We start from the raw sequence: 12,421 nt of genomic DNA, 5'->3' as shown, positions 1-12,421 counted from the left end.
GTTTTCCAATCATCTGTGTTTGCCGGTCCCTGGACTGAGTTCCAGGGGTTTTGCAGGGCAAGTCATGACTCCCTCCCCAACGAACCAAGAGCTGATCAGGAGAAATTGGTATTGGAGATTACGCAAAGCACTGTGCTATCAAGGCAGGAAGTGGTTAAAAACTGCAGGAGGGTTTCACCTCAAGGGGCACTGGAGTTCAGAGGAAGGCAGGAAGTGAACTGCCAGTCAAGGCCAGTGCCTCGCTGAGGAGGAGGAGGAGAAGGAGGAGGAGGAGGAGGAGGAGGAGGAAGGAGAGATAAGAGGAGATTCTGATGCTTAGAAAAATCAGGCACATTCACCAGGGTCATATAGATGCCCAGTTCAGCTGGCCTCCTAGACCGGTCTTTTCCCACTCAGAAGAAAAGGAAGCATCTACCCTGGAGTGACCAGACTCCTTCTTTCCCAGATGCTCATGCTGTAGTGGAGAAGATAGACACAGACCTGGGAAACTCTAGGTCAAGGTCTTTGCTTCTGACGCCACATTGGGCTCTAACCTCATGGTTTTAGTTTCCTCAGCAGACCTAAAGTTTTCTGTGTAACCTCCCCCAATCTGTTCAGTGTTACTGGAGTCAGTCCCTCCATCACCAGCAGCCCCAATGTCTCAAGGCCAGGGAGACAAGAGTGGTCAACCTTTTTTTTTTTTTTTTATGTGGCAGGCCCAAATTCTTAGAGATAAGGAAGAGGAGATACAGTGAGGGTTGCTTTATCTTTGCTTATTATGTTTTTACTCCTTTTCCCAGATTGATTCTGAAGACCTCCCATCCCCCAAATCTTAGGAACTAGTTTAAATCTTCCTTTCTACAAGTCCCTTTTTCCATTTTCATTTCCTGGGACTAGGAAAGAACACCTTCCTCAAAATGGCCTCCAACAGGTCTCTCCTCTAATTTGGACACTGACTATAAAGATATATTAAAACACAAACATTTTTGTTGAGAAGAGTGTGACAATATGCGTCCTAAGGCCCAACAGACAGTAGTAAACACTGGGCCATTCGATTAGCTTGCTGTCACGTAGAAGGCAGAGTATGACCCCCAGAGGATGGATCTTTGGGGACAGGCACAGCTTGAAAGAGGTGCTGGAGGACTGGAGATGAGGAGGGAGGAAGACAAGGGTGTGAGCAGTGAGCCACGTGAGCGGAAGTGTTAAGAGAGGAGGTAATGAGGGCTAGAAAAAAGGCATCCACGCAGGCTCCGAGGCAGGATCCTGAGACTGCCTTGTTCCCTCTGGGTCCTCACTGCCTTGCACAACCTTTGGATGTAGGTTCTCAATAAATATTGACAGTAGTCGGTATTAACTGACTGTACCAAGTAGAAGTCCTCGAGGGAGAAGATATGGGAGCAGGAGAGGAGCCTGGAAGGCAGGTCTTGTGCAGATGAATTCTATATTCAGATTGCACCTTCGTGAGAGAGGGAGTGGGGTGGAGGGCACACATGTCAACATGAACTGAAGCCCTCGTTTTCTCCTAGTGCCTCCTTGGCCTCATGAAAAGAGAGACATTTCCTAAAAGGGTAAGTAAGTTTAATTGAGTTTACTGGTGAATAGCCAATTAGGCTTGTCCTGGGAGGAGGTTAGGGGGCTGGCTTAGTAGTATGTAGACACCTCACTGATGAGGTGAAAGGAAAGGTCTAGGTAGGTCTAGGGGCTCAAGGAATGTTCATCCCGCGGGAGGGAGGCTTGTCTCCACCTGGCACAGACATAATAGCATCAGTAGTGCCAAAGGTCTTCCTGGATAGTAGAGTCATTGAAACTCTTTAGGTGCAAGTAAAGGCATCCAATGTGGATCAGTTAGAGAGAATATTTTCATTGCTAAATCAAAAAAGTAGAATTTCTTCTCTTCCCCCTCTTGCCCTTCCTTTCCCTGGCCTCCTCCTCCCCCTTCTCCTCCTCTCTTCCCCCCTCCCCCACTCCTCCTCCTCCTCCTCCTCCTCCTCCTCCTCCTTCCTTCTAAATTGACTTCTTTGGGTTTTAAACCTGCCTCTTGTCCTAACATGGGCATTTGGTAAATGAACACATGAATTCGTTCTTGGCATTTTCTTTTCTTTTGTTTCCTTTTAGTTGAGAGAGAGAGAGAGAAATCGAACAAGCAGAGGCTGGGACAGGGGGAGAGAGAGAGAGAGAATCTTGTGCAGACTCTGCACTGAGTGATGTGGGGCTCGATCCCACGACCCTGGGATCATGACCTGAGCAGAAATCAATAGTCGGACATGCAACTGACTGAGACACCCAGGTGCCCCCATTCTTGGCATTATAGATGCAACTGTGGGATCTCCAGAGGGGATCCTTCCAGAAGCTAGTCTGGAGACATCTGGGATGCTTCTCTGATTCCAGTAGATGCTTTATTCTGTTTTGGTTGGACATTCGGCTGGAACAAGGGGTCATCCTCGAGAAAAGTCACATGGCCTCTCCAATAGACAAGTCAGGAAAAGTGGTGGAGGTGGGGGGCAGCGGTTGAAGTTGGTGAGACTCACTTTTCAGAGTCAAAGAGAGAGAGAGAAGGCCCATCAGGCAGTCTTGGTCCTTGTGTTTCATATCTGTGTGTGCATGTATAAGGGTGTTCCTTCCAATCACCATCTTGGAGGTCTTCAAAGAATTAGAGGTTAGGACCAGCACTGGCCAAAGTTCATAAGTTTTGTTTGTTTCTCTCCTAGTTCTTATTTCCTTTTGCAGGAAAGGGAGCAACGAGGGGGTGGGGTGGGGATGCAGAGTGGGGCTGGGGGAGAGAAGGGGCAGCAAACATGATGAGTCCCTGAGGACTAAGGCAAAGGAAGAAACAAGTCCACGAGAAGCTGATCTGGGTCTGTGAAGAAAGTCTGAGCACTTAAAATGCCCTTCTGGGATTCCCAGACAGTGTTCTTGGTGGTTTCTTTCCATTGGCTAGGCTGCCTGTAAATCGGGTAGGTGCCACCAGGTGGAGAAGTGTCTGGATTACAGCCTCATGACTCACATTATTTCCCATGAGTGTGGGAAACTGAGAAGATACAGGGTTTTAATCATCATGCTTAAAACTGTTCCTACACACACACACACACACACACACAATACCAATTATTGAGAAAGGGCTCCTCCACTAGTATTATAAATTCATGGAAGTTATTTATCACTAATCCTCTCCAGAACTTTGTTGCTTTTTCTTGCAGTGATTTCTAAGTCCAGCCCTGAAATTCTAGGAGTCCATAACATAACATTTACAACAAGACTTATTGTACTTCATTTTTCCTAGCTCTTTACAGCTTTGGGGTCTCAACTGCATTCCCCATCTGTTCCTTTCTTATGGTTTACTTGAGCTCTGTCTCTTTTGACATCAATAACCATTCCCCGTCAACTTCCTCAACTTCTTTCCTCTCTGTTTAAAAGACGTCTCTCTCTCTCCACTCATCCATTCTCCCTTCTTCTCTGGTGTGCTAGACACAAACGGCGTGTACTTTCTTGGATTCCTGCAACTACCTTCTTTCTCTCTCTTGTTTGGAGCCCATCGCATCTTCTACTCCAAGACTTGATCACTCTGTGAGATTTGGCACGTGGGTGGACAAAGACTGAATGAGGCAATCTGGAAGTTCAGGGGCATGGGCTCACTGTTGGGTAAATCTTGACTGGTAGGAAATGAGACACTAGAGGAGGATGGTCACATAAATTCCCCATCTCCTTTCAGTGGGTACCTCACCTAAGGTATGGTTTTCTTCTTGCAGAGAAGAGAGAGAACATGTCTTGTGAGTGAGCTGCTGTGTGTCTTCCCAGCTTGTTGTGAAGTTTCCAGCAGCACAGTAATGCATTTCAGCACCGTGCTTCACACCTTCTCCTGCCTTGCTTCCATCTTTTCCCTAACCTTCACTGTCCTGAGGGCTTGCACCTTTCCCCCAGGCAAAGTGTCAGCACTTCAATCCTTGCCTCAGGCTCTGCTTTCCATAGGCTAAAGGCTGAGATACTTGGCCTCAGAAGACAGTGTCCCCTTCCTTTTAAGGACAATTTTCTCACTTGGGTTCTCATTTCAATCTCTTTCTGCCTCCTCTGTGCTTCATTAACCTTTCTTCAGTTTCTTTTTTGTGATATAATCAACATATAAATTTTTCCATTGTTTTCAGTTTTTAACTCCTCCCTCTTTATGGATTCCTTTCTCTCTTTTAAAAAAATTTTTTAATGTTTATTTCTTTATTGAGAGAGAGAGAGAGAGAGAGAGAGAGAGGGAGAGAGAGAATCCCAAGCAGGCTCCACATGCTGTCAGCATATAGTCCAATGTGGGACTCAAACTCACGAAAGGGGAGATCATGACCTGAGCCAAAACGAAGAGTCAGACACTTAACTGACTGAGCCACCCTATGGGCACCCCAGGCGCACCTAGGGATTCCTTGCTCGTAATCTATGGACATATTCAAGTATTTCCATGAAAAATAAACATTCCCTTTACTCAAAGTGTTTAATTTCATCTCTTCACAAACAGATTTCTTATAAAGTTATACTTACTGCCTTTATTAGTTTTCTAGGGCTGCCATAACAATGTAGCACAAATTGGATGGCTTAAGGCAACAGAAATTCACTTTCCAATGGTCCCGGAGGCTAGAAGCCTGAAAGCAAAGTGTCGGCAGGGCTATGCTTCCTCTGAAGGAACATCTTCCTTTGCCTCTTTCAGCTTCTGGTTGCTCTGGGCGATCCTTGGCTTATAGCAGGGTAACTCCAATGTCTACCTTTATCTTCGCAGGGCTGTCTTCCCTCTGTATGTCTGTGTCTTCATAGGGCATTCTCCTCTCTCTTATGAGAACATCAATCATACTGGATTAAAGGCCCATCCTCATGACCTCGACTTAATTACATCTGCAAATACCCTATTTCCAAATAAGGTGCCAGGGATTAGGACTTCAATATCTCTTTCAGGGGGACACAATTTAGCCCATAACACTGCCTAAAGGTTGTTACTGCCAACACAGTCCTTGGCTTCTTGTAACTAGGTTTCTTTCCATACCTTGCTACTCACATAGTTCCCATAAAGGTCACCAATGCCAAATTCAGTGGCTTTTCTCAGTCCCTCTCCTTGTGACCGCCCTGCAGTATTTGTCACGGTTACCTTTTTCCCTCCTTCCTGAAGCCCTCTGCCCACCTGATATCCAGGTCATTGTGCCCATGTATGGCCTGTTCTGTCTTCCGTACTGTTCCACATTTGCCTTTTATGACTTTTCCTTCTTGCCCCATCTCCAATTCAAGATGTGTTTTAACGTTGGGGCCTTGGTCGTATTCTTCTCTTTCAACACACTCTCTCCTCTGGCCTACTCCCAACCTTCACGCTTCAGTGGTCTCTTCTAAGTAGATAACAAATATATCTCTCTGGTCCGACTGTCTCCCAAGCTCAGGGCGAGCATTACCGCTTGGAAATCACTGAAGGGCCTCAAAGGTAATATATCCCAAGCACAACAGATTATCTTTACACACACATACACACACACACACAGGCACACACACACACACACACCCTGATCAAAGAAACAACTTGTTTCCCTTCTTGGCTTTCCTATCGCTGGTAACAACCACAACACCCTCCCATTCTTTGTTTTCCCGGCGTCCATGTCTGTCTTTGTGAAACTGTTCTGAGACCAGACCAGCGAGATGTGCCTTATTGCCATTATTGTGAACCCAGCTTTAGACACAGGCTGTTGAGGCCTGGGGAAGTCTGGTCTACACCTGATTCTGTGGGCTAAGACTCCCATGGCAATACTAGCAAAAGGATATGTAGCAGCCCATTTGGGAATAAGGTAACCCTGGGCCTGGTTTCAAACCCCATGAGGCCCAGGGGCACCCTCTCACTCACATGCTGTTGGTTTGGGGACATATGACTTCCACGTTAATTTTACATTTTTTTTCAGAGCCTCTGGTGGAGAATCTCACATGTAGCTAGCTTCCCATAAATGTGGTTGAATGATGGAATTTGCCTGGGTGCTTATCTCAGCCATAAAACCCAATACACTTGCACTCAAGGATCTGTAAATAAGCAGTGCATACTGCTTCTCTGTAACCCAACTCCCCAGAACCTTCCTTCCCAGCACAGCCAGAGAGCATAATAATGACCACGTTTAAGATTCAGGGCTGGAGTGGACTGTAGAGATGAACCTGCCCCAATGCCTTCATTCCACTGACACTCTGAGACACCGAGGAACTTCCCCCAGGGCCCTGTGTGGTCCCCTTCCATGCTACCTGCATTATTTGCTTTCTCCATAGAATGGACAGCATCGGGCAGAGGGGTCTTTCTACCCCTTCACCTGCCTGCGGTGTCGTCGGTGGGGGTGCGGTCCCATTGCACATTTTCATCCTGTGGGTGACATCCACCCACAGCACCGTGGGAAGTCTGCTTGGCAGCAAAGCATCTTGGGATAACTTAGAGATATTGTCCTGCGGTGGATCCTTGGGGGTCCCGAAGTCTCAGCAGAGGGAGCAGGGAAGAGAAGGACGGTTCAGAGGCTGTCATGTACCAGGGAACATAAAGGGTACCTCTGTGTTCATATGCAGCCCAAGTGCATGTTCTGGTCTCAAAAACTCTTGGGACCTTATAGCCTCTTTTAATAAAGGAGGCCTTGCTGGACAGCTGAAGACTGGGATCAGTCGCATATTTAACACCTCTTCACGGGGGGTCTGATACTGTGCCTTGTACCAGACTGTGCCCCAGACAGACTGGGGAATGCAGGTTTATTTTATCTTACATTTAACTTAACTTATTGTATTCGTAAGTGTGTTGGGGTGGGGTGAGCATGTGATGGGTGCCCAGACACGGCCTGAGGTCCAGGCTGGGTACAGGGAGCTGGCTGCTCCAGGAGGTGTTGCACAGTCAGGGAAGGTCTTTGGAATCCGGGCCGTTTGTTCACAGCGCCCATGAAGAGGCTCCAGGCTCCAGGCCCCAGGTGGGGTCCGGGCAAGTGGGAGGCAGGCTGCAGGTGTCACAGAGGGCTGGGGACCCCCATCTCCCTAACACTCAGGTGTCCCCTGTTACATGAAGTCTTCTTGGCCTCGGTGTCCTGTTCTTTGACACTTTGAGCCTATGGGCTCATTGGGCAATTGTCACGTGGCTCCAGGCTCAGAGGGACCTTAAGCATACAGCTGGAAGAAATAGAAGGTCAATGAGGAGTCACCCACACAAGGTCCCGGTAGGATTGTGGTTGCGGCAGAGCCAGGATGGGCACCAGGCTCCCCGAGCCCAGCTCCTCCCCAGGGCTGCCTTGTCACCCCCCTTAGCCTGCTGGCTGTCTCCGCACCTTGGAGAGCAGTGCCCTGCGGTGGCTTGGGCTCTCCATTTCCTCCAGCTCTGGGCTGAAGATGCAGTGAGCAGTGAGCCTGCTCCATGCCAGGCCCTTGCTGGGCACTGATTAATCTGTCCTCTCAATCACCCTAGGAGATGAGCACTGGCTTCTTCTTCTTTTCTTCTTCTTAAAATCTTTTTAAATGTTTATTTATTTTTGAGAGAGAGACAGAGAGACAGAGAAAGAGAGAGAGCCATCCAAAGCAGGCTCCACGCTCTGAGCAGTCATCACAGAGCCGGATGTGGGGCTCGAACTCACCAGCTGCGAGGTCATGACCTGAACTTTGAGGTCATGACCTGAGCTGAAGTCAAACGCTCAATGGACTGAGCCACCCAGGCGCCCCGAGAGGCACTGGTTTCTTAATGTTGCAGTTAAGGAGCCTTAACTCAGAGGGTCGGAGAGTGTCCTCAAGGCACCCAGATACTTGCTGGCTTCTGGAGGAGCCCAAGGAGGGCCGCCCCAGGCACTGCACGCCTGCCCCTGCCCTCCGCAGCCCACCTCGGGCTAAGCTCTCTGTGCCAAGCCCCCCACCCCGACCAGCTCACCTGGGCAGGCGAGTGGAGATTGCACGGCTGGCGAGTGATACATGGCAAGCGTCGCCTCCTGCCTGACAGGCAGAAGATAAACAGCTCCCCGTTAAATCTCACTTAATGCTGATATTTATAAATTTATTCAGCTTGTGTTTACTGAATCGAGAGAATGCCTAATAACATAGCGTGCTTCGTCTCACATGTTTCTACTAATGAGAATGCAAGTATTGCTTAATTTTTTTTTTTTAACATTTCATTTGCTTTCCACTCTCACTACCCCCCCCGCCCCCACCTCCACCTCCTCCTGTTGTTGTTGGTTCGGATTTTAAGCTGTGGCCAAACTCTGGAAAGTTTGGGCTTCTTGGATGTCAGCGAGGAGACGAGCAAAGTGGGCGTGGGTCTGTGGTTGCAGGGAGCCCCGTTCCCCCCACGCAGTTCACCCCATAACGTCCATGCTCAAGGAGTCGGGGTGCTGAATGCCGGGGCATGCTGAGGGGAGACAGAAGCCTGCTGCACTTTGGGGGGCTGCAGGCTCTGAGTCAGAGTTGGCAGTGTCGTGAAGCTTCAGGACGGGGAATTTAGGGCAGAGAGCAGGGGACAGCGCCCTAAGCTTTAGAGAGACAAGGAGGATGGCTAGAATGAGCAGAAGAGTAGAGGCAACACCTGCGGGGCTGCGGTGCAGCTGTGTGTGAATGTGTGTGTATGAGCATGTGTGTGAGTGTGTGTATGTGTAAAAGGTGTGAGTGTGTGTGAATGTGTGTGTATATGCATGAACCTGTGTGAGTAAGAGAGAGGGAGAGGGAGAGACTCGGCTTTTACCTTGGTTTGAGCTGCTCACCATGGATGTGTTAAGGTGAATGCCTTCCCCTGACTGTTGATGGCCCTGAGGGGGACGGTGCTGGCTGCTGCAGGGTGGTTATGGGGCATGCCAGGCCAACAGGCTGCACCGGGCCAGGGAGTGTGCCAGGAGCAGGGCAGGAGAGGTGACAGAGATCAGCAGAGCTCAGGAGGACGCTCACAAATGCATTCTGGCAGAGGGCCGAGGGTAGGGAGAGCTGTGCTGTGCTGGGCTTCCTTGGCAGGGAGAGAAAGGAGTGGGGTGGCAAGCCGCCAGGCCTGGGTGGCCCGGTCGACAGGGAGTCAAGAGGAGGGAGGACACCATGGAAAAGTCTGGAATCAGGGTGGGGTTGCAGAGAGCTGGAGCCCGGGAGGAGGAAGGCAGAGGCATGCTGCCCAGGGGACAGGACTGGGAGGGGCTGGGGCAGGTGCACAGGGGCAGGGGGAGGGACAGGAGTCTGCTCCAGGGGGACAGAAACAGGATCTGCGATGAGGAAGTGGGAGAGGAGATGGGTACAGGCCTGCCCGGGACCCCGTCCCCCGCCAGTCCCGACCAGTGGCTGCTGTTCATCCTCCCCCAGCCCCGCATGGAACCTGCACGCTGTCCAACGTGCCTCTTTCCCTTGTAGGGTTTTCCTTCTCTCTTCCAAGCAACGATTCTTACCATGGAACTGAAGCATCATTTTTAATTTGAAAAACTGTATATAACTTTGAATATAAAAGTCACGTGGAATAATTTATACTTTCCTGTCCAGACCCCCTACACGTGGAAACTTACCGATAGCTGTAGACACTTCTCTTAGAGTTCAGCCAATGGCCCCCTGTCCCCTCCCTGTGCATTGGCTGGAGGAGAGGCTGTAATGAAGGAGACCGGCGTTCTGGCCCTGACCCCTGTGACCTTGGACGAGCCACGGGCCCCTTTGAGCCTCATGACCTGAAGCTCTGGGCCTTCTGGTCCTACTCCGGGTGACCGATTCTAGTCTGGGCATCACCTTCTGCTGGACCAGCAGAACAAGAGGGTCTGGCATGGCCTGGGGCAGCTCTGGGAGAGTATTTTCTGCTTCTTTCTCATTTGAGAGGCGGCAAGGCTGTCTTCCCTGAAGTCTGGCATCTTATGGGGTCTCATGACTTTGGGCATCGCCCAGGGGGCTGGGACCAGCACGGGAGCCACGGAACTTGGGGAGAGGATGGAAGACCCAGCCAAATGCCAAAAACCATTTCCCTGAGGGCAGGGGGTAAGTAAGGCATCAAGTAAGTTCTGGTTCTGCCGATCTCTGGCTCTGTGCCCTATACAGAGTCCTCACCCCGTCCGTGTGCCTGTTTCCCCGTCCACAGATGTCATCAGATGACCAAGAAAAGCTTTCCAGCTCTACTGATAGTCCAATTCCACAGCTACCTGCCCAGGCAGCCCTACACCATGGTGTCCTCGCCTTCACCGCCCGGCCCCACGGGCTGACCCACACAGGGCTGGGGAAGGGGCAGCCCTCCCTGCCAGGGCCAGCACATCCTGGGCCATCTGAATCGCTTCCCTGAGGGTTGGGGAGCAGGCAGGTGGCACGGACATCGGAGGTCTTGGGTAGCAGCTACCTGTTTTCGGAGTGAGTGGGGAAGCCCCATGCCCAGCCTGTACTACTTCTGATGGCTTCCTGTCCCGATTTGGTCCTTTCCACATGCAGCCGGTGTCCCTGTTGACATCTATGCTCATACCTCTGAGGTTCATAAGGATGGTCAGCCATCCCAGGCTCCTCTCTGTTCTGCAGCAACAGCAGGAACTTCCTCTTGAACCCCCACCCCCAATGCCTCCCTCTGGGCCCAGCTCTGTTTGGGGTTCCTTCAGGAGGAGGGGGAGGGGGACAGGGGCTCATCCCTCTCTTTTGTGCTGCCTTTCCCTCCCACTTCCGCTCCCCTCGCTGCTCCGGGTGACCTTTCACCCCTCCCTTGGATGTCCCTCAAAGGCAGCTCCTGTGGTTAATAACTTCGGCTGGCAACCCCACACAAAGCCAGGGCCGGAAACCATTGTCCGGGGGACAATGGCCGAGCAGCCCAATAATGAGGCGGCCACAGTGTTGTCTGACATCCTACGTTGCCCTGGCAAAGGAGGAGGGGCAGTGGGGTTTGCCATGCCCTCACCTCCTGGAGTTGAATTATTCCCCTCGCGCATGGTGGCTCCTCTTTCTGAGGGGACACCAGGCACCTGTACCCCCCAATCCGCCGCATTTTCCTGGGACTGCAGACTGGGTAGATGTCACCCAGAGACACCCCTCCCCACCAATATACACCACCACTGCTCCGACTCGGCTCATTTTCCCACTCCCAAGCCCAGAGGCAGAGCACCGCATGCTTTGGCAATTGATTGGCTTTGGCAAATGGATCAGGGAGGGGAGAGCTCGGCCTGCTGCCTGATGGGAAGCCTGTGGCACTCTGAAGAGAGTGTAGGCTCTGGAGCCGGCAGGTGTGGGTTCAAGGCTTCCCTCCTCCCTTCCTGGCTGTGTGACCTTTGGGAAGCTGTTTAACCTCTCTGAGTCTCTGCTTATTCATTTATAAAAGGGTGGGAGGGGAGCCAAGAGGAGGGGCCTCAAAGGTCACCTCAGAGGTGAGTATCTGTGACCTCTGGCAGTTGCCACACCCTTGCCACTCTTGTGGGGACTTAGGCAGCGTCCCTCCCCTTGTCTCCTCCTGTGTGGGAGTAGCCCTGCCTCAGTTAACATCTGACTTCTTTTTAGGCAGGCCCCTGTCTTGTGTCCCAAACCAGACTGTAAATTACTCGGGGACATAATGTGTCCCATGCCGTTCCTCTGTCTCTCCCCCCTTCTGCCCTCTGCACAGTGCTGGGCACTCTGGGTCCCAGTGAAGCCACAAGAATTGATTGCTGATACTTGCAAAAGGTTTTCAAGCGATTCTCAGCTCTGCTGACCACTAGACTTACCTGGACAGGTTTAAAAAACACCCAGGAATTTTGACCTAATTAGTGTGGTCGATGGCATTGAGTGTGTGCGTGTATGTATGTGTGTGTGTGTGTGTGTGAGAGAGAGAGAGAGAGAGAGAGAGAAAGAGAGAGAGACAGGTGGGAGTATTTTAACATCCAGGTACAGAAACACTGATTTGTGTCCTCAGAGAACGTGCCTTCTCACATTTAGCTTGAGCACAGCCCTTCTCTAGGGGGAGAAATGGTCTTTGTTGGAAGACATTCTGGAAGGCAGTCTACTTTACCATGGCTTGACTGGAAGCAAATGGTTTAGAGGTAGGGATAGTTTTCTTTTTAAATCAACTTTATTGAGCTATAATTTGAATATGCTAAAATGTACCCACAGTTCATGAGTTTTGACAAATATGTACCTCTGTGTAACCCCTGCCCTAATCAAGATACAGAATCATCTGTGGTCCCTGAAAGGGTCCTCGCAGACCTGAGATGTCAAAAACTTCCCAGGTGATTTTGTGGCACAGTGGAGTCTGAGAATTGTGAAGGCTGGACACTCACCTACTGACTAGCCGTGCTAGTCACTTCTTGCACTTTGGCACACACGGCCTCACCCGGGGATTGGTGAAAAGCTGATTCCGTCCCAGGGCTGGGCCTGGGACTCTGCATTCCTAACACGCTCCGCCCACACTTTGAGACCTGGGTTCCACATCCCTCACTCTGCAGATGAGGGAGCTGAGCATCAGAACACGCATGTGAGCGACCTGGAAACCCTGCTTTTGAAGCTCCTGGCCTAGTGACAGTCCTACCCTTGCCTTCCAATC

This window comes from Prionailurus bengalensis, chromosome A3 (assembly GCF_016509475.1).
Source record: "Prionailurus bengalensis isolate Pbe53 chromosome A3, Fcat_Pben_1.1_paternal_pri, whole genome shotgun sequence".
NCBI lineage: Eukaryota > Metazoa > Chordata > Mammalia > Carnivora > Felidae > Prionailurus > Prionailurus bengalensis.
The sequence above is the reverse complement of the archived record's forward strand: the minus strand, read 5'-3'. Positions refer to the sequence as shown.